The 21,306-nt window shown below is 44.0% G+C and overlaps 1 pseudogene across 1 annotated transcript in view; it reads left to right on the forward strand.

Annotated features, from left to right (window-relative positions):
- The window catches only part of LOC308329884, a 34,841-nt pseudogene extending 13,746 nt beyond the window's left edge, over positions 1-21,095 (forward strand). Inside the window, exons 2-3 of the transcript in view lie at positions 18,437-18,586; positions 20,434-21,095. The product of the transcript in view is annotated as an uncharacterized misc_RNA (transcript). The remainder of the gene's footprint in view (positions 1-18,436; positions 18,587-20,433) is intronic.
- The last annotated feature ends 211 nt before the right edge of the window (positions 21,096-21,306 follow it).

Raw genomic sequence — 21,306 nt, forward strand, 5'->3', positions numbered from 1 at the left:
CATAGAAGGGGGCATGAGGTCAGTCCGCTGCCCCCCCCAGGTTGGCAGAGGAAGTGTAGCGCCCAGGATTACATTAGATAATTGGCACTGGGTGAAAAGAAAACTGGGTTACAAAATCATGGGATAAAAATGTAGAAAAAAAAAATGAGCAAGTTGCAAATGTTGAGTGAGAGCATGCCTGCACCAGTCTCATCAAGAAGACTGAATAGGGTTGATACAACATTGTTTAACATACAAAGAGATTGTTTCATTTGTGTGAAGGCCAGTACAAGACCAGAACATCTGACAGCCATTATGGCTGGTACTGGTATGTGTACCAGAGACTTATAGGCAATTAACACTGAGACGGACTGAATCCGTTTCATTGGAACCGTTTCCGAATACGGTTGCCTGGTCCCTGATGGCCATGATTCACATTGCCCGAGATTCAACAGCTCACCGGGTACATTTGCAACAGCATAATACACTTTAATCCTCCAGATGGCGGTGTGCTTGATGGCTGGCACGCCCAGACACTGTCCATCAAATCTGCGACATTGTCTCAAATAAATCCAGACACACATTGCATTGGCTCTTTGCCGTTATACTACTTCACTGTCAGCCTGCCTGCTATTCACTGTGTCAGTCAGTTCTGTGCTCCAGTGTCGTGTTTGATATTAGTTTGCTATGTATTCTACTTTAGCATTATTGTTATTTTGTTTTACTTTGGAAACTATGCCAAGCAAAGCCCAAGAGCCGCGTGTAGTCCGCAGAATTCAACAGGAGACGTGCAGCGTTGAGAAATGCGCTGGTGTTACGCGTCGTGCAGCGTCTGTGTGGTTTTTTTTTGTTGACGTTTGGCTCGTCGACTCGAGGACCTTAAGGTCCTTCATGCAGCATCACAAAGGTTGATGAAGTTGTACATCATCTGCTCCTCTCGTACCCAGATCTCTTTGTGTATGATGACAAATATACAATATATAATACCGGTAATATGCCGGGGCGGCAGTGCCTCAGGGATAGAGAGGCCGGATGGAGAACCGTGAGGTCCAGTGCCTCAGGGATAGAGCGCCATCCGTGAGGTTCAGTGCCTTAGGGATAGAGTGGCCAGTAGAGCGGCCGTATGGAGAACCGTGAGGTTCAGTGCCACAGGGATAGAGTGGCCAGTAGAGCGGCCGGATGGAGAACCGTGAGGTTCAGTGCCACAGGGATAGAGTGGCCAGTAGAGCGGCCGGATGGAGAACCGTGAGGTTCAGTGCCTCAGGGATAGAGTGGCCAGTAGAGCGGCCGGATGGAGAACCGTGAGGTTCGCAAGACAAATGTCAGTGTGAACTAACAATATACCAGTAGTACTATATCATACCGTATTCTCAGTTCGATCAAGGGCTCCCCCAGAGTTAGACTCTGAATTGATGCCGATGTGCAGGTCGGTGCCTTGTATGGTTTCCTCTGCCATCGGTGTATGAATGTGTGTGCTGTGAATGTGTGAATGTAATGCACAATTTATGTACAGTAAAGTGCTTTGGATAAAAGCTCTATATACTGTAAATGCACCAATTTCCATTTATATAAACTCCTTGACAATGACTCTGAGGAAGAAGATGATATTGTCCATTACAATTTGAAGAACATGGAAAGTCTGATGTTGCCTGCTCTAAAAGTGTGCCCATGGGAAATGGGCACAATGAGAGAAGAAAATCCAGAACTACTACATAGAGATTTAGGGCTGTATTTTGAGTGTCTTAAGTACCAGGTCTTATTACCTAACTTGAGTAAACTGAAGACCTGGAGGTGTGATCAATGCCATTTGGCTATTCTGAGTGGCCAAAGAGCATTGATCATGCCTCCAGGTCTTTAGTTTACTCAAGTTAGGTAATAAGACCTGGTACTTAAGATACGCAAAATACAGCCCTTAGGGTTTTAGGTAGCATTTATGATATTTGTCATCATATGCAAAGAGATCTGGGTACGAGAGCAGCCGATGTACAACTGCATCAATCTTTCTGATGCTGCATGTGAAGGCCCTGTCTCTGGTACTCTGACCAGTAGTCCTGGTTTTGTCTATGAACTGATTGCAACAAGAACGCAAGGACCTTTTTTGTGGTATCCCTTTTGGACTGATTGTATGACTGTACTCTGTTGCTGTTTTTACATTTATGTCTAATAAACTATTAAATCCATCCAATCAATCAATCATTGTGCTGGCCTTCCCACAAATGAAACAATATCGTTGTATGTTAAACAGTGTTGTATCCTATTCAACAATGTTGTACCCTATTATTCAGTCTTCTTGACGAGACTGCATGCTCTCACTCTGGTCTTACTGGAGTAGTTTTCTCAACATGATATACCGGTATGATGAAATGAGGAGAGTATAATTGAATTTGGGTTTGCCAGGGTTTTATGAACATCATCTCTCTGTTGAGCAACAGTTAGTGTGTTGAATGTATTCTGCCGTGGGCTTTATAATAATAATAATAATATAATTATATATTACTATGTTGTGCATTGCGCGCACTATTTTTAGGCTATAGTATATGTGCAGTAACCATATTACAAGTGATACTAATTTCTATTTTCCATTCTGGTGAAATAGTGTGTAGGGGCAGGGTTCTGCTATTGTCAGTGTAGACTACTGGACAGGCAGTAGGCTCTGTTACACTAAATAACTAAATGCTAGGTCACTCTCCACTCCAGTCAGCTAAATAGCTACTTGATTTGACAAGGTTCATCTCATCTCATCCACATACTGTAGGCAATAAGATGCAGGTGGAGCCAAATACAGTAGTATAACTTGACTGTAACCAAATGGCTGTAACCAAATAACTCTACAGAAATGAATAACTTGCTGTTATGAGGATAATATTGAGATTTGAGCTTGATGAGGGAACATCCAGGCCATGTGCTGCGACATAATAATAGTTAGTAGTACCACTGTATGCTTGCATATTTCTCTGTACTATTGTACATCTTTTCATATTTTTTCTCCACAAATTCTCATTTCTCAAGTTTGAGACATTTCATACATTGTAATGTAGGGACTTATACTCAAATTAATTTGTTATTATATTTCCACCCTTGATAAGTGAAGCCAAAAGTAATCTAATCTGTGTGATACTGTAGATTTCATTAGGAGTTGGGACTGTTCTATTTCTCCCCGTTTGGCACACCATATACGTTAGTGGCATGACTTTACATGACTTTAAGTGCCTCAACCCCCAGACGGACAGGCTATATTTTTAGTTTGGGGTGTATAACGTTATATACTGTATCAATTTCACCACTTTTGCAGTAAAATATTTTTACACAATAATCCATGTCATGTATGGGAGGCCTTAGAGATGGGGAAAAACTATGTTGTATTTGCTCTCACCAGGAGTAGAGCGAGGCCCTGTGCGTTGCACCAGAGTCCCAGTACCAGACAGTTCATTCAGGAGTGGTGGGCAATGGTTCCACAGGGTCATGGTGCTGCGGTTCCGCTTGCTGCTTGCATGGCCCTCCCAAAGGCCTCACCGAGGGTTGTTGGGCTTCCTCCTCACGGAGGACACAAGCTGGGGCGCTAACCCATACTGCTCACCCGGGTGCCGTCTACATTCCGGCTGTCACCCGTCTCTCCGGTGGTCACCAGACTATACCTGGTTGTCACATAGTCTATTCCTATGAGTCACTATAAATAGAAGAACTATAACTAAAAAACATCGCATGGATGCACCTGGGACGTATCCTCAGTGATGTATCCTGAATTGTACTCTGAATTGGTTAATGTACAATCTATCAATATAAAGTGTCAATTATACCATGTGAGTCTCGACATGGCTCAGATTGTAGATCTATTTTAGAAAGTAGGAGCTACAATTCATGCCATGACTCGGCACAGTATAGGCTAAATGAGGTCTAAATGAAATATACAGTATAAACAAGCACATTTGATAATACAAGAACATGTTCAAGTTTGACAATAATTTATAATCTGATTAATCTGGATGTATATTTACATCTATAGTCTGAGCAGTGAATATATCAATCAATATAAATGGTACAACTGCTGTCAACAGTGAATGTGGAAAATATGTATCAGTTACCAGTAAGATGCCCTGAGGGTGAGAAGTGACCTCGCCCTATAGGGCGAATTCTCGTGCACGCATCCACCTGGGTGATGGCAGACTGCTGGGCGAGCGCTGGTGCTTTGGCATGGGGGTTCAGATCAATATATGGAATGGATTCTGTACTAGCCATATATGGAGCGTGTCTTAGTGACTTAGACGGGTGGGGATGGATCGGATGGATCAACATAATGAAATGTCAGAAAAGGTCAGCTCCATATATGGAGATATAAGGGTTTGAAGTCAGATGTAGAGTTGCTGGCCGGCTCCATATATGCAGGTCTAGGTGATGATCCAGTCTTCTCCATGTATGGTTAGGACTAACATTACAGTATGAACATATACAGCAGGGCTAACATTACAGTATGAACATATACAGCAGGGCTAACATTACAGTATGAGCATATACAGCAGGACTAACATTACAGTATGAGCATATACAGCAGGGCTAACATTACAGTATGAACATATACAGCAGGGCTAACATTACAGTATGAGCATATACAGCAGGACTAACATTACAGTATGAGCATATACAGCAGGGCTAACATTACAGTATGAACATATACAGTAGGGCTAACATTACAGTATGAGCATATATAGCAGGGCTAACATTACAGTATGAGCATATACAGCAGGGCTAACATTACAGTATGAGCATATACAGCAGGGCTAACATTACAGTATGAACATATACAGTAGGGCTAACATTACAGTATGAGCCTATACAGCAGGGCTAACATTACAGTATGAACATATACAGCAGGGCTAACATTACAGTATGAACATATACAGCAGGGCTAACATTACAGTATGAACATATACAGCAGGGCTAACATTACAGTATGAGCATATACAGCAGGACTAACACTACATTATGAGCATATACAGCAGGGCTAACATTACAGTATGAGCATATACAGCAGGGCTAACATTACAGTATGAGCGTATACAGCAGGGCTAATATTATAAACTTATGGGACCTTAATCAACGTTTTACTAACTTTGCTTTGTGATACATTTGTTAGACATATACTAACAGATCGACAGGCATTAGTCCGACAACACCATCACTCCTGACATATGCAGACAGTTACAACTAACCCGTGGCCAGGTAAAACTTCACCTGTGGCTCCCGGCAAGTGCGGCAGGTTAAACTAAACTGTGGCGGGTTAAAACTAACCTGTGAGGTTGAGTTTTGTGTAGGATGTCTCATAACTCATGACTGTAGAGTGTTAGTACATCGGACCAAACGTATGCACACCATGTTTGCATCACTGATTGAGTTACTGCTTAGTTTATCTGGTAGAACATTTTTGCTTCTATGACTTGACGGCATCTCGACCCATGATGGACTTCTTAGTGTTTCTCTCAGGTTTCAAAATGATTATATAACACTTTGGTCCAAACAGCGCCACCAAAATGCCAAAACTAGATGCTAGAATAGCAAACACCTCCACTACATCTGCATATTTGCCCGGAGAGCTGATATATGCTGGTATGAAGGCTATCCACACGGCACAGAAGATCAACATGCTGAAAGTGATTAACTTGGCTTCATTGAAGTTGTCTGGCAGATTACGTGCCATGAATGCTAGGACGAAGCTGAGGAGTGCCAGTAAACCAATATAACCTAGTAGCACTGCAAAACCAACTGTTGATCCCACATCACACTCATAGATGACCTTATCACTTTGGTATTGTGTGTTTTTATGAGGAGTTGGTGAGGCAGACATGAGCCAGGCTGTGCAGATTATCGCCTGGATTGTAGTAAGAAACATGACTGTTCCTCTCTGCTGCATAGCACCGAAAAACTTCATAATGTCTGCACCCCCAGGCTTGGAGGCCTTGAACACGGCCAACACCACCATAGTCTTTACCAGGATACACGAGACACAGAGCACAAAGCTGATCCCAAATATTGCATGCCTCAGCTGACAAGTCCAGAGTCTGGGACGGCCAATGAACAGAAGTGAACACAGGAAACATAATTTGAGTGAAAGCAAGAGTAGGAAACTCAGTTCTGAATTGTTGGCACGTACCATTGGTGTGGCTTGATGATAGACAAAAATTCCCAGGACAATGGCACAGTTAAGTGTGCCTAGCAATGAGATGGTTGTTAAGGAGATTCCCAGGGCCTCATGGTAGGACAGGAACTCAATGCTCTTAGGGACACAGTGGTCACGCTGGGGACTGGACCAGTAGTCCTCTGGACAACTGGTGCATTCTGTAGAGTCTAATAAAGTTACATTCATTATAAATTCATTCTTCTACATTCTCTAATTGTGTAGACTTCTCGTAGCCTAAATTAAGTAATGCAGATGTTAAACAATAATATTACTCTTGGGAGCATGACATGAAACCTATGTTTTAATGTTACACTCTCAAGAGAACAATATCTAATGGGTCCATTTGGATCCAACTCTCCATCATTTAGCTGGGGACCACCTGGAACCCCCTCATGCATATTCACGCATTTTCACTGGTGGTCCCTGGACCACTGGTTGAAAACCACTGTACGTAAAGGGACAAAGTACAATATCATTCTGAAGATAACCTACTATGCATTGTTACATGATTTAACCATACCAGTCTCATTGCTGATCTCTCCCCCAGAGCACGCAATGCAGTCGTAGCAGCAGAACGGTTGCCCTTTCCTCCTCGCCACACGGGTTCCAGGAGAACAACTCTCACTGCACACTGACCGAGGCGGCTATACAGAGGAAAGTAAAAATCGTCAATTTCAGTCCAAACTAACTTACATTCACAGTATGAAATAACGTTATATACTTAGCTATTTTAGAAAGCCAAAGTGACCTTTGAGTATTCAAAGTTCCAGAAGAGTCTGTCTTCATCAAGGATGAGTTCTTCACCTGCGGAGGTAGATTTCTTGAACACACCCACATTGTGAACCTTAGTACTTCCATCAGGGAGCCACGCCCAGTTCATGATATCCCAGATTGGTAAAACATCCCCATTCTCATCAAATGATACATCCTCACCAAATGACGTGGTGAAGTTGACCTTTTCCATGTAATACACAAGCTACAAAGTACAAATAATGAGGCTGAAGAGACTTTCAAAAACCTACGTCATACAATATGCACAATACATTGAGATGGACCATTGTTGTATAAACTACACCCTTACACACCCTAACACAATCCCAGCCATCTGTGCCTGATTGAAGGTACTTGAGTATGGGTCTTTGTCTTTGGCATGATTATTATTATCATTATTATTATGTATTGGTTCATGAAACAATTTTGTTCAAAAAGAGACTTAATGAATGCACCGGCCAACTGCAACTGCATAGCCATAGACTCTTCCAAGTCTATGAATGGGTCATTAAATCATCTGGCCATTAGAAAACAAATAGTGGGGTATTATTCTTTTTTTTTAAAGCTTACATTTCCATCCTACCATCATCATGCAATTTACCAATGTCACATTTGAATATGCATTATTAGTCTACATTAGAATACAACTAGAAACATTAAGAAACTGTAAATTCATATCATATACCTGCCATGGCTGTATTGTTTGCAAAGTTGCACAGCTGCGCCCAGTGAAAGGCCCTCTTCCTGGAACACACTGCAACATGTCATGGAGGGCGTGGGCCAGAGCATACGCAGCCTTGTACACATTGTACTCTGACCTGAGGTCAGACACATCCAGAAGGGTGGTTTCTGCTGTTCCCAGGTCCTCCTGTCCAGTACACACCCTTCCACCAGCATCCACCCACTCTGATGGAAGGGGTGCAAATTTACACTGAAATGTGTGCTCCCAAAACTGTCTCACCTAAAGAAACACAATGAAGACTTAGGGGGCTTTCACACCGAACTTTGCAGAATCTGCCCTCATAGGCAGAATCAAATGCTTTTCAATGGGAATGGGGTGCTTTGTTGCCATTTTGGGGATTTAGCCTATATCCAAAATACGGTGTATTCACAACTTATCTACTTGGCCTTATGTGTGCATCCCAGACAGTTTTTACGTTGCTTGATTCAATGTTTTGTGTGTATTTTCTTTTTTTCCCCTTTTTTTATTAATGATGAAATAAACTGAACAGGTAATGAAAAACACCAGGCCCCTCATGCATTAGAATGACAATATCAGTCACCAGTAGGGACGTTTTTTAACAAGTCTAACATGGTTAAGATGCCGTGTGCCGGATGACATGAATGGCAAATATCTAAATTGAATCAAACAGAACTGACTTGGATGCACACAAAAGCCACAGTAAATGTTAAAATGACCCCAGAAATGTGTGTGAAATAATATACAGAATTACTATGGAGTTTTCATGTGTAATGTCAGGATCATGGCGAGGGTGTATTTTTAACAAGAAGTCCTTGAATCCTGGTATTTCTCCACGATGGATGGCGAACCCTAGGGTGCCTGCCAGGTATGGCATGTAGCGAGAAGCATGGAAAATAGGACTCGTCGCCCACCCATGAGACGCTACCCATTGCAGACCTGTCACTTTCTGCCTTAACACCTGTTGATGGTGTGGAAACGCGCACACACACACACACACACACACACACACACACACACACACACACACACACACACAATGCATAAATGATTTAATGAGGCATGTAACTTATTTCAGAATCCTTATATCCATTTCATACTATTTTCAAAAGAGGTTTCTCATTTCAACGGGACTCTCCTGGTCAAATGAAGGTTACGTGCGTGTGTACGTACGTACATATATAATATGATAATAATGATAATAAAACAAACCTCATCCATGATATTTTTCATATAGGTTCCATATGTAAATGCAATGACCACACAAGCTGTGGATTCCTTCATGACAGTGACAATCCTGTCCAGTTTGTCCAGGTCATTGTCCCATGGCAGGGCCTCTGAATAAGCCACACAACCCACACCAGACTGGGCCAGGTCAGAATGGAAGGTTCGGCCAGCATTGCGGCCATAGGCATCATCAGCAAACAACAATCCTACCCAGGTCCAGCCAAACCGCATCATAAGCTGCAGCACAGCTCGCACCTAAAGAATTTGAATCCGATCAGGAAATAATCTCTCTCTCTCTCTCTCTCTCTCTTGTTGTGTGTGTGTGTGGGTATATATATATATATATATATATATATATATACGTCAGGTGCTATGCCTGCTAACTAGACCTGCACCTACTACCGGTCTTTTTGGATGTGCAGGAGTCCCTTTTTTGTCTCATATATATATATATATATATATATATATTGTGGGAGGTCGGGTGGGAAATTATAACTCAGAGTGCAGTATCAGGGGTTAGACACACGAGGGCGCCCCTTTCTTTATTTCTCCAAAAGGTTCAAACCAAGTCAGTTGCACAAACAGAACTCAAACAGTTATTATTCTTTGCATGAGGTCCCGGTTCCGAGGCGGGAGTCGTCACTGCAGAGGATGAGAGGGGATGTTAGCATACGGTCAGAGCACACGGTAAGTACAAAGTTGGGGCCTGAGACTCCCGGTCTAGGCAGTCTACCAACTAGACATTTGTATAACTCTTTCTCTTCTTCTTTTCCAGGTTCCAGAGGAGGCCAGGAGGCATTTATATTCTTATTTCTCTCTATCTACTGGGTGGCCGTGTCGGTACGACAACGGCAGTCAGGGGGTTAACACAAAGTAAGCTCTAGTTTCTAACGGTCTTCTTTCACCGGGCCTGGCGGCGCAAGCCAACTTAAAGTCTCTTCACAAGGTGAAATAAACACAACACGGGCCTGTCTTCTTTCACAGGGTGGACGTGACACTTTATCTAGAGCCTGCTAGCTTCCATTAGTCTCTACGGGGTTATCTTCATTCAACAATCTTCAGTGTACAACACCACGGTGACACTCTTCATTCACAGTCTTCATTTAGCATCGACAGGGTGACTTCCTTCATTCACAATCTTCGTTATTATCCTTAGCTGCTCATTGCCACTATGAGTGCCTCTTCTTAATAACACGGGTGATAGATAGTGAACGGTTTGTCTTACTGCGACCTTATGGAGCTGTTGAGCTGCCGTTTCCATACGAGGGTCCCGTCTCCGCACTCGTCCCCGATACGAGCCAGGTGGGTCTCCAGCATGCATGCGGCTCTCCGTGTATACTTGTCTATGGGGGGCACACGCTCCTGCGTGTGCTTCCAGCCCCACTCCTACAAGCCTGGTGATGTGGGAATATAAGAGAGCAATTGAGTGGTGATACAAGCGATCAAACAATAAACATAGTCCATACGTGAGGGTCCATAAGTGAGAGGAGTGTGGACTTACCATCCAACGCCGAGTGGACGGCATATGCTGCGCGAGCGTCTGTGTGTAGCAGGGATCTGATACTGCTAGGCGTGCGGTTCGTTTATAAAGGGTGCGGCTGACAGGTTGCGGCTGCCGTTAATTGCTAACAAGGGCGGCGGTCGGAATTAGGCGCAGCTGATTCAAGATTGCTCTGGGGTAGAACACTGCGTCTATGACACGGCCGTGGGCGTGCCGTGTCGCCGCTTGTCTGGTTGTCAGGGGAACGCGCCCCTCCCACTGTGGCGAGACCTGACAGACTCCACAATATATATATACACAATACTGTATATATAACTTCTTCTGATACATTTGCTCAAGTACTTTGTACTTGTTTTATACTACGGATATTCATTTTTGAGTGGTGCAACCACTCCTATAGACAGATATGTGTGTCCCTGGCTTGCTGGCTGGCTGCCTGGCTGTGTCCGAGCACGAAAATAGCTTTTGGTTGGTTTTCACAACCAAGCGTCACTGTTGCACAGCCTAACACACACACACACACACACATACTGCATATATAATGATTTGGGGTCGGCACCCTGACCCACGTTCCTGTGGGTCATGGAACTTCCGGGGACCCCGACACGGAGTTGCACCACTCACTTCACACAGGTGTGATTTGACAAAATGCGTGTGTGCGTGCGTGTTTAAGAAAGAGAGAGAGAGAGAGAGAGAGAGAGAGAGAGAGAGGAGATCAGAGTCAGCCACAGGGATCAATAGTGTAAACAGCAGGGTATAAACAGACGGACAGACAGACATATAGCTCTTCCTTGGAGTGGCCACTCAAACATCTGTGTACTTCTTCCACTACTGTGGTAAATCCATGAATCTCCTACGCAGAGTATTATGCAATATCAGTTACACTCACTAGAGGCCTGTGTGGAACATACATGTACTATAGTTACCTGAGAGTCACTATTTGGAATTGTTCTAAAGAAGGACGGGAACTGATCCAGGTCACTCAAAGTAGAGGAAGTAGCAGTAGGACTTATCTGAAAAAAGGCACACAACATTTTCTCTTCTTTGTGTGAAATGATTCTCCTGCAACTTTTTCTTTAATTAAGAATAATGATAGAAAAGGCTAGATGCTTTCATCTTCAAACAAGGAGGGCATGCGTTGCCATTTTGAATCACATTAAATGTGATCTGAAATCATCTGAAATTATCTTTCAACACAATCTGCCCTACCCCATAATAATAATATTATAACAATGTATAATCCTAGGCATCCTTAAGCACCATGGACAGCGACACTGTCAGGGGGCCACATAGGATTCCTACTCTCAGGTCTTAGCAAAGAGTCATAGAGGCAAGAGTCAGCCCTCTGTGCTCTGCCTGCAAGTACATATGTTGTGTCTTTCAAGGTGTAAAAAGAAACAACATATTTTACATTTGTGAATAACCAAAAAAAAACAAGTAGGAAACTTACCGTGGGTACTCTGTTTAAACTTGATATTCTAGACATGGCAATAGCACTCGATGACAAACAAGGACCCACAATTCCTACCACGGGAGGAGACCCAACACAGCTCTCATGCAATTGAAAGTGCTCCTCTCTCCCACTGACCAGTGACATGGCTCCGCGGAATCCAACTTCACCCGAATGACAGCTATCATAGATAATGTATCCAAGAGTCACATTGGGCAGTAAGCTGGGGTTTCTGTTGATTTCAGTTATGGCATAAGCGTGGGCCTGGGACCTCCTGAACCCCTGAATGAAAACACTAACACACAAAATCACACTGTAACCATTTATATGTATATGCAAATATAAGATCCAGGTCCCTGCAAAAAAAAAGAAAAAATATCCCAGGACCTCCATGATTTTTAGGTACTGGCTCCACTTTTCTACCCCAGAACAGAGCCTCGTCTGGGACGTGCACGGAGGTCCCGGATCGCGATCGCAGCAGGGTCTCTCCCCCCTCTCCACCCGAGAGGGGGTGGGAGAGAGAGAGAGAGAGAGGGGAGAGAGAGAGAGACGTAGAGACTCTCTCTCTCTCTCCTCTCTCTCTCTCTCTCTCTCTCTCTCTCTCTACTCTCTCCTCTCTCCTCTCTCTCTCTCTCTCTCTCTAGTGTGCACTGCTGCGCAATGTCTGTGACACAGACGCGGTCAATAATATATACTTATATAGCATAAATAATAGGCAAAATATAACACTTTCCCGCTATATGTGACTGTGAAGCATAACTCCTCTCTCGTGCTGCTCAATCTCAGCAACTGTTTAAGGGGGGGGGGGGGTGCTGTTGGGAGTCAGGTGCGGCGAGGCCCGGTCGTGCTGTCTCCCCCCCGGCCCGGCCCAATGTAGTTCCACCAGTGTGTACGGACACACACACACACACACACACACACACACACACGTGCGCCTCTCCCTCTCCCCCCTCTCTCTCTCTCTCTCTCTCTCTCATGCACGCACACTCACTTGCGTTGCGCGTCTCCCATGTCGGACTATTGCCTCGTCTAAACTACGCCTCGTCTGACTATTGCGGGAACTTCTGTCTCATGTCTAATGTCATGTCGAACTGTTGGAGTAAAAAGACGGTATTTCGGTATTTCGGACATATTTCGGTATGTCGGCTATTTTGGTGTCGGAAACCCCATAGCATCAATACATAGTAGCTACTGTATAGGACACACACATAGCATCAATGCATGAGTGGAGCCCAGAGCAAGACAGCACAATGTGCCCATGGTTAATGAGAGCATTGGTGAATTCAACATCAATGTCAAGACATTCTCTCAATATAGAGGTCCACGACAAATGGCATGAACATATTTGAGAATCCCTGTGACTATGCTACTGCATTTGTGCTACTTACCTATAGCAACTTAACTCGTGGGGCTTGGAGGTGAATGACAGCTCAGGGAAGACAGAGGAGTCATGGACCGGTAACAAGCCACCCAGAATGACATCCCCGGGCCTGTACATTCCGTTCAGCTTAAACTGTGCCTGTATCTGACATGAAGAGTTAGGCAAGGAAGACAAAGGAGAGAACAAAGTGAACAACATCAAGTACAGGTAGGAAAGAATATGTGTGCCTAGACACGCCCTCATGACTGTCCTACTTGGTCTGACCCCCTCTCCCAATTCCTTTGTGCAGTTGTTGCATTTTATAAACAGAGCTATGGCATACATTCTGTCAAATCATGCCATTACGTAATGTGTCACATCTGGGCAGAGCTAGGTCCCGTGATTTCCCTTGAGGAACAGGTTGTTTGTGTGATCCAGCAGCTGGAAATTAAACACTTCACTTAGGCTACATAGAGAATGATGCAATCTCTCAGCTTTCATTGCTAAAAATGTATATATCTGTGTCTGTTTATGTGTGTGTGTGTGTGTGTGTGTGTGTGTGTGTGTGTGTGTGTGTGTGTGTGTGTGTATTTAATGTGTTGACATTAAATAGTTTGAAAACCACTGACATAGAAACATGTTTTTTTCAGAACAAATATAATTTTCCAGACCATGTCCGTGGTCATCATATATGGGCATATATGTGTGCAGTTATCCACAGAGGTAGTAGTTTGCAGCAGTAATTGTGTAGTTTTCGAAAGGACATCACATTAGTGAAGTGTCTTGTTTTTCTCCTAGAAGCCAATAAGGACAACCAAATGAGCCAATTATTTTAATATTGTTTTGTTCCAATATCACACTATTATGAAATATCCAATTTCTCAAATCCGTCATTTCAACCTTTATTTTCAATATTATAACATGAAAACAATGTACAAAAAAAAAAAAAACATCATCATTACGTATCATTTCAGTTGGTGTTTCAATACATAAGCACAAAATATTTGACATCGAATCGTCTATTTCTTTGGAAATTAACAAAACATCACGGGACCAACGTCTGACGGAGTTGACGAACATCTGACGGAGTTTGAACTGATTTAGGTTCTAGACCACCTAGGATCTTGATTCTGGTGACTAATCCCACATTTTCAAGGATGAGGAATACAGTGGTACTATTTAGATTTGCCCTGTGACCATGGTAGACATTTTCAAAAATGGTGGACCTGCTATTATTTTACCAATTTAGTCAGGGAATATTATCAGAATAATGTACTTCATTTTTTTGGGGGAATCCTAATTTTGAGAACCACACATCCGTGCGCAGGGAGACAGATATCAGCGCGTTCGTCTTATCGATAGCTATGCGTGGATGCAAGGCACTTCCATTTTCGACCTTTGTGGGAGGAGCTATCGCGCGTCAAAGTCTAACCTTAGGGTTAGGAACCACACGACCGTGTGTGGAGAAACACATATCAGATTGTTCGTCCTGACAAGCTATATAACATACTAAAAGATGGGCCAGTTTCGACCTTTGTGGGAGGAGCTACCGCGCGTCAAAGTCTAACCCTAGGGTTAGGAACCACACGACCGTGTGTGGAGAAACACATATCAGATTGTTCGTCCTGACAAGCTATATAACATACTAAAAGATGGGCCCGTTTCGACCTTTGTGGGAGGAGCTACCGCGCGTCAAAGTCTAACCCTAGGGTTAGGAACCACACGACCGTGTGTGGAAAAACACATATCAGATTGTTCGTCCTGACAAGCTATATAACATACTAAAAGATGGGCCCGTTTCGACCTTTCTGGGAGGAGCTACCGCGCGTCAAAGTCTAACCCTAGGGTTAGGAACCACACGACCGTGTGTGGAGAAACACATATCAGATTGTTCGTCCTGACAAGCTATATGACATACTAAAAGATGGGCCCGTTTCGACCTTTGCGCGAGGAGCTATCGTGCGTCAAAGTCTAACCTTAGGGTTAGGAACCACACGACCGTGTGTGGAGAAACATATCAGATTGTTCGTCCTGACAAGCTATATAACATACTAAAAGATGGGCACGTTTCGACCTTTGTGGGAGGAGCTACCGCGCGTCAAAGTCTAACCCTAGGGTTAGGAACCACACGACCGTGTGTGGAAAAACACATATCAGATTGTTCGTCCTGACAAGCTATATAACATACTAAAAGATGGGCCCGTTTCGACCTTTCTGGGAGGAGCTACCGCGCGTCAAAGTCTAACCCTAGGGTTAGGAACCACACGACCGTGTGTGGAGAAACACATATCAGATTGTTCGTCCTGACAAGCTATATGACATACTAAAAGATGGGCCCGTTTCGACCTTTGCGCGAGGAGCTATCGTGCGTCAAAGTCTAACCTTAGGGTTAGGAACCACACGACCGTGTGTGGAGAAACATATCAGATTGTTCGTCCTGACAAGCTATATAACATACTAAAAGATGGGCACGTTTCAACCTTTGTGGGAGGAGCTACCGCGCGCCAAAGTCTAACCCTAGGGTTAGGAACCACACGACTGTGTGTGGAGAAACACATATCAGATTGTTCGTCCTGACAAGCTATATAACATACTAAAAGATGGGCCCGTTTCGACCTTTGTGGGAGGAGCTATCGCCTGTCAAAGTCTTGAGCTTTTTTGGGGGAATCCTAATTTTGAGAACCACACATCCGTGCGCAGGGAGACACAAATCAGCGCGTTCGTCTTATCGATAGATATCGGATGCAAGGCACTTCCATTTTCGACCTTTGTGGGAGGAGCTTTCGCGCGTCAAAGTCTAACCCTAGGGTTAGGAACCACACGACCGTGTGTGAAGAAACACATATCAGATTGTTCGTCCTGACTATGTTGGGATGTCGTGGCACCTCTTTGAGCCATGTGAGAAGGGCTGGGGCAGTTTGGAACAACGGGGAAGGAACAGGGCCAAATTGTCCCTTTCACAGTCCCAAAGTGCCGTTTTCACAGTAAAAAGGCCTTGGTTCACTTTTGCTTAGCCAAGTCTGTAACTTGAAAACTATGCACCGTACGGCCCTATAAGCTGTGTTGGGATGCCGTGGCACCTCTTTGAGCCATGTGAGAAGGGCTGGGGCAGTTTGGAACAACGGGGAAGGAACAGGGACAAAATGTCACTTTCACAGTCCCAAAGTGCCGTTTTCACAGTAAAAAGGCCTTGTTTCACTTTTGCTTAGCCAAGTCTGTAACTTGAAAACTATGCACCGTACGGCCCTATAAGCTGTGTTGGGATGTCGACTGATTTGTGGACATTACCGAGGCTTCCAAATATGAACACAAGTAGTTTACATTTGTAGCCATATCCTTAAGACGCTGGTACTTAAGCACCTTGGTAAGGAATGTAAAATGTACATGCCACTTCCAAAATGGTCACTTCTCTACTGTCCTCATCAACAACAACAATATCTGGTGTATTAGCTGTGACATCTGAAAAGGCATAATTTTCATTATTGTGCATGAACATGGCAGTTGAAACACGTGAGTGCTTATACATTTTGGCATATATGAACTTATGTCCTTAGCTAATAGGTCAACAATTCTGTGGTCATGGTGCAGACAATGTGGAGGAAACGTGTTAGGGTACCACAGAGAGAGATTGAATCTGGTTGGAAGGACCTGTAATCTGGCTTTGACTGTAAAGGTGACTATATCCTCATCAACTGCATACTTATTGTCCTTGAATATTGTATGAGATACGGTGTGGTCTGCATTGGGAAGCTAGCTTCCCCTGTAGTTTTAAACCAGTCCAGTGTTGTTGTTGTTTTTTTTATAAGGTACCTCTGTGCATTGACTGGTGATACAAGGTGTTCCGTATCCAATTACAGTACTCCTTACTGAGATCAAACAGTTGGTAATAATGTCCTCAGAAACTGCTACAGATTCAGAGTCAGGTCGAACCCAGCACAGAGATACTCCAGTTCTCACACAGAGGTCATTGAGGTCAGGCCAATCTGATGACACCCCAAACCCAGTAGCATGTGAGTCCATTTTAAGGTTGGGCTTTCTTCTAAACCCCAGGAAACTTGGCTCGCCCTCTGCTGCCAGTGGCACTTTACGCCGTTTCATATCTAGAAACAGAGAAGATCTAGCAAGTTCCCTGACAGTCGTGTCATCACTGTTTAGCATGTTTATCAAGTGAGCCAGCCTTGTGTCGTTATATATCCACTCCACGTTCGGCACGCCAAACCCACCGTCCTGTTTGGACTGGAAAATGATGTCTCTGGTGGTGTGGGTGTTAAGCCCGAACCACTTCCTCACAAAGTGAACTACATTATCATTTAGATCACACGTGTTTTACATGCTAGATGAACGTTGGAGAAGAGGTGTTGTACTCAACCTGCTTAATAGCCTCCAACTTCATCAGCAGTGGTAGTGGTGAAGCGTCAATCAGGTTCAGCCTAGCTGTAAACTTAGATGTTACAGTATGTACTCAACCTGTTCTTTCCAATCCCCTGCGATATTAAATCTATGCCCTAGGTAGTTGTATGACTCATGTAGGTCATACACACTTATGGGCTGTGAGTTGATGGTGAACTCAGGGCTTTTGTCAGCCTTGGACTTATCACACAGACACACACACACACACACACCCACACACACACACACACACACACACACACACACACACACACACACACACTGTACGGTTTTACTAAATTACTCTTCAAATTTAGCAACTCCTTCCGCAAAGGGGTTATCGACGGGTGAGACAGTGACTTACTCGAGCATATTTGAAACACATTTATTAAACTCACACAGTATTTTCAGTCAGTTTCAACTAGTGGCTAGTTTCGGCTAGGTAATCGACAGCTCCACAACACCCATGAACAACAATGTCCATCGTCCTTCCGACCAGCAGCCAGTCCTTGCATGCGCATATGAGCCTATCTTGCGCGTGACCACTACTGCCGACAGATGTCACTCTTACACCACTCAATACAAAATAAAAAAGGAAATAGAAAGCATACAGTAGCAAGAAAATGATTATATTAAAAATGGGATAAAACCACACACACACACACACACACACACACACACACACACACACACACACACATTAATAGGCACAGAGAAACACATACACAGGTTACACACACACACACACACACACAGCCCAAATTCAGCTGATGTTATGTTATGTGTGAAGTTTATGTGTTGTCAGGTCTTTCATAATGATCTTGTATCACTTAATGGTTGATTGTGATATTCCGATCATTAAACATGTTCCCTTGCTTCCTTCACAGGTGGTGGAAACACTGTCCCGTTTACACCTGGTAATGGAATATGCAGGCGGGGGTGAGCTCTACACCAAGATCACTACAGAGGGGAAACTCTCTGACATCGACTGCAAGATCGTCTTCTCTCAGATCCTCTCTGCTGCTGTCAAGCACATGGTCAGCTGCTGCGCCACATTTTGTTTCATCCATGCATACTTTAAATCCTTAGAAAAAACTTCAATAAATGTACAATGTACAAAAAAAAACATCTATAACGCAGCTTTACAACTTGACATTTTCACAGCAGAGGTAAGGCCATGGGAGGGATTTAATAATCTATTAATCAGACCCCATGAGCTTTAGATAAAAGACAACTTGTTGGCTACCTCATGCTGTTTGCTTCCTGTTGCCCACCCCACAGACATTTTTGCAGACCTGAGCTTTGATATATTATTGCTCTACCTTTGTTCATTTATTATCCCAGGATCTATGAATATGTATTATGTTTTATCCTCCAGAATGCAGGTGGTCTAATGCACATCCACAATTAACATCTGAATAGAAACACCAAACACACCATGCCGAAAACATGAAAAGCTATACAGTACACTTCCTCAATGACGTGACCCACATGAAGTGTCCAGCCTTCCCCTTGTTGCCAGGGTTATTGACAACAGCCTTGCGAGTGCCAGTCTACATACTGTATGTGGCCAAATTTGACTGAGGGACTGCCAATGGATTTTTTTGAATTTTCGTTTTTTCCATGTCATATGAAAGCAGGGAATAGCTTCAAATTCACATATTGGTTGTTCAGTTTGACCCACCCGTTTTGGAGATGTGGCTTATAGAGTAATTCATGTCTTGCAGAAAACAGCGAGTTGAGAAAACAGGCTTGAAAGGTTCACTTCTGTGGACTCTAACATTACACCTACAGCTACATGTTTAAGCATGTATTTCATATTTACATCGTCGATTTCAGCTATGATATTTATTTCAGACATGCTCTAGTATGTGAAGAGTCTCCCTGTGCTATTACCTCATTTTGGATCAAATATAAAGCCTGAGGAAAGGTTGCAAGACCGAAACGTTGCTCTCTGCTCTTTAACCCATTCTGACCTGAGATCAGATTCATACGAGGTTTCCACTGGACACACACTATGGTCTGATTAACCCATTCTGACCTGAGATCAGATTCTAAAAATGTCACAGTCGTTCTTCGATTTTTCAAAAATAGCAGACCTACAAGCTCGTAGCGGGCCACTCGGTGGCGCGCTATGAGCTTGTAGATCTGCTATTTTTCAATAGCTAAAGCATAACATGATGATAACACCAAAATGGGTTCCCGGTCAGAATGGGTTAAAATAAATGCTCTTGAAGAAGTGGTGGTGTGCAGGTGTCCCTCCTTTCTCCTACAACGTTGTATGCCTCGTCGCCATCGCACCTGCTCCAAATTGTCTACTGGCTGTGTGGAAGTCATCTCTCTATATGGATAAAATATAAATAAATTCAGTTTTTCTCCTCTGGTGAAAAGCTGGAGGTTGCACCATGACAGGCTCTCAGTTAAATCTGGTCACATACTGTATACAGGGGAATATCTCTGTGCCCCCCAGATGTGCAATTTGACTTTAAAATAGAAGGTATCTATAGAATAAAAAAGCAAACAAGGAAGGCATACAGATAACAGCAGCACAGGAAGAGTTTACGGCTGACATGTGTATGTGTAATAACCATCCAATGTTTTAATTTGTTACTGAACGATCTACAGTATTGTTTAGTTGTCTGATGTAGTCGTATCATCTTCCCTACCTCCACCCTGGCATACTGTACACCTGTAGAATCTTATTATAGATTTCCCCTGGACTTTAAGCTGCTTGCAGGGATGTTCATAACCTAGACCTCAATGTATACTGCCATTCATTCTGAATATCTGTTTCATCTATGTCAGTTGTCTGATTGACCTGATAGTCACAAGAGGCTAAAGCTAAGACTGAAACCTGGATGTTTCTTATATTGCTCTTCCCCAGCATGACAACAACATCATCCACCGTGACCTGAAGGCAGAGAACGTCTTAGTTCTACACCTGCAGCACCTGCGTTAAGGTGGGAGACTTTGGCTTCAGCACGCTCAGTCAGCGCGATGAGACGCTCAACACTTTCTGTGGCTCCCCGCCGTATGCCGCCCCAGAGCTCTTCCGAGACGAGCATTACCTGCATGGGCATCTTTGTGCACATCTGGGCTCTGGGGGTGATGCTGTTCTTCATGGTGACCGGCACCATGCCCTTCCGGGCGAACACCGTGGCCAAGCTGAAGCGATGCATCCTGGAGGGGGCCTTCTTTCTGCCCTCCTGGGTGCCAGAGCCATGCCAGCGGCTGATAAGGGGCATCCTCCAGCCGCAGCGATCAGACCGCTGCAGCGTGGAGCAGATGATGAGCTGCGATTGGCTTCTTCCCGTGGACTTTCCCAAAGCCATGGAGCCCTTTAAACTGGACCCTTCCTACCTGGCGGAGAGCTCTCTGGCCGAGTTGGAGGAGGACGAAATGGAGGTCAACTCAGCATTGCAGACGCTGGGCATCACGTCGGAACACATCCTCAACAACCAAGGTAAAGACTGTCGGAGCTCAATCACCGGAGTGTACAGGATCCTGATGCACCGCGCTCACAAGAGAAGGCCTGTAGGCCTGTAGTCACGCATGTGACAACTGTGACCACTAAAAAGGAACGTCTAAAGGTATACCGTAGTTTGCAGCACACCTCGAAGCTCTGCGTCATTCTGTGACAAATTGCTAAAGCTGTCCCCTTTAGATGAAAATACGTTTTGCAGTCCAAATGGCGGTTTTCGCAGAAAGACCCATATTCCATTAATGACTAAATGCTTTTAAAATCTTTTGTGGTATG

This window comes from Protomyctophum bolini (assembly GCF_963924005.1).
Source record: "Protomyctophum bolini genome assembly, chromosome: 15".
Lineage (NCBI taxonomy): Eukaryota > Metazoa > Chordata > Actinopteri > Myctophiformes > Myctophidae > Protomyctophum > Protomyctophum bolini.